The following is a 2,500-nucleotide window of genomic DNA, read 5'->3' as shown; positions in this document are numbered from 1 at the left end:
GCAACTACTGGAGATATGCTTGTAAAACTTTGGGAGCGGTCGTGCGAACACATGCGCCAAGTTTTCTGCTAAAGTCTGCAGGCCAGATCTGCCGGGCGGCACATAAAACCCGGAAAAAACCACCTAAAAAAAGAGCATGCCAAACAAAGTCTCACATTTCGCTGAATAACTTTTGATCTAGAAGAGTTAGACAAATTCTGATTGCGGGAACGGCTCCGCCGTGTGTTTTTACATATGTCTATGTCCCGTAGATAAAAAGTACATGTTGCAAAAAAAGTACATGTTGTACATAAATCTACCTTTGATATTCGGATTCCCCGTGAAAAACTACGCCTAGGCCGCAGGGTTACAAAGACGAGTCATTGCACTTATGCCCTTTTATAGACGCTTTTAGAAATCGGCCAAAACAGTATTTATTAATTTAGACAGTGTTCCGCTGACATGTCGCATGCTGCGATATGTCCACGTGAAAGAGCACCGAAAAGCACCCCTAGAACACCCTTCATACCCGTTCTAACGGTTCTCTTTCATCTTCATAATAATCAAATTAAAGAACACCATACAAAAAACAAGATCTCGTGTGTAGTGGCTCGCCAGGCATACTAAAACCAAGATGTCGTGTGGGCACATGCCAGACATCATATCTTGCGTTTGCAAACACACGCAAAGTCGGTAAACAGCTCAAAACGGGCTAAAAAGTAGACAGCACCCGGACTTCCCCGGTGGTCACCCACCCGAGTACTACCCGAGCTTGAGGCTGCTTAACTTCACAGAGCAGACGGGATATGGTGCTTTCAGCCTAAGATGGCCGTCTACATTTGACTTTGACCGACACACCTATTAGTGTTTATCACTCGTATACATTGGTACAACACATTTACACACTCACATGTCCACATACGTGGCCATAGACTGCACACGATGGCCCCCAATACCCCTTCTGGCCCTCAGAATTGGCTGGGTGGATGGCTACACTTTATATAGTAACAAAACAAAAAGGGGGGTGGTGTGGCGCACTCCAATACAAACGTGTGGCCAGCAGCTCACTCCTACAACGCAGCATACGTATTCTCTCCGATAGGAACCCCACACAGACCGACACCTTCATACACAGCAGTGCAGATAGCCGCCGCACCCCATATTTGCGCATACGCGGCCTGGAAACAATGTTAAACCACCAAAGTGGCCATTTACGACTTGCACAACCATACCTACGCTTCCTATGCGACATGACATGTGCACGTACGCGTCTTAGGCAATATGAACACCTTCGACACCTTCATACATGCACAGCGCGCGCTCCGCTTAAGTACGACACCAACTTGTCATATACATCATGCGTTTCCTCCCGTCACCTTTCATCACCTCCATATTCACACCCATGCGCCGTCACCTTCCTCGCGCCATCACCTTCACCATTTTCACCCTCCATATCCGCGCTTCCTCCGCCGTCACCTTCCGCGTACGCGTCCATATTCGCTGCGTTTCCTCGCGCTTCCTGCCTGTTATTAATCCAAGCCAAAAACATCTCCAAACCCATACAATTAGAACAGCAAACAACTTCGCATTTTTTCACAAAGTCCTCAGCTTCATTTTGCATACTTTATCCTAGTCTAATTCACGCTATTCCGCTCTCTTTAACATACTTAAACTAAGTCTAATTCACGCTACTCTGCTCTCTCTAACATACTTAAACCAAGTCTAATTCGCGCTATTCTGCTCTCTTTAACATACTTAAACCAAGTCTAATTCACGCTACTCTGCTCTCTCTAACATACTTAAACCAAGTCTAATTCGCGCTATTCTGCTCTCTTTAACATACTTAAACCAAGTCTAATTCACGCTATTTCGCTCTCTTTTAACATACTTAAACCAAGTCTATTTCATGCTATTTCGCTCTCTTTTAACATAGTTAAACCAAGTCTATTTCATGCTATTCCGCTCTCTTTAACATACTTAAACCAAGTCTAATTCACGCTATTTCGCTATCTTTTAACATAGTTAAACCAAGTCTATTTCATGCTGATTCCCGCTCTCTTTAACATACTTAAACCAAGTCTAATTCACGCTATTTCGCTCTCTTTTAACATACTTATAACCAAGTCTATTTCATGCTATTCCGCTCTCTTTAACATAGTTAAACCAAGTCTATTTCATGCTATTCCGCTCTCTTTAACATAGTTAAACCAAGTCTAATTTACGCTATTTCGCTCTCTTTTAACATACTTAAACCAAGTCTATTTTATGCTATTCCGCTCTCTTTAACATAGTTAAACCAAGTCTAATTCATGCTATTCCGCTCTCTTTAACATAGTTAAACCAAGTCTAATTCACGCTATTCGCTCTCTTTTAACATACTTAAACCAAGTCTAATTTTACGCCCTGCCGTCTAGCTTGCCCTGTTAAACCCCCATACTAAAATCTCCGATTTTGGCTCAGAAATCATTAGCGCTGGCACTTAGCGATTTTCACGCAAAGTGTTTCTCGCTTTCTGCCTGTT

The 2,500-nt window shown here is 43.2% G+C and overlaps 1 non-coding gene across 1 annotated transcript; it reads right to left on the bottom strand.

Annotated features, from left to right (window-relative positions):
* Positions 1-695: 695 nt before the first annotated feature.
* Positions 696-809, bottom strand: PITG_33295. The gene has a single exon (XR_009934689.1). It is a non-coding gene; the product is annotated as an 8S ribosomal RNA (ribosomal RNA).
* Between the last annotated feature and the right edge of the window lie 1,691 nt (positions 810-2,500).

Source organism: Phytophthora infestans, genomic scaffold (assembly GCF_000142945.1).
Source record: "Phytophthora infestans T30-4 supercont1.52 genomic scaffold, whole genome shotgun sequence".
NCBI classification, from domain to species: Eukaryota; Oomycota; class Peronosporomycetes; order Peronosporales; family Peronosporaceae; genus Phytophthora; species Phytophthora infestans.
This window is presented reverse-complemented; position numbering and strand designations above follow the sequence as displayed.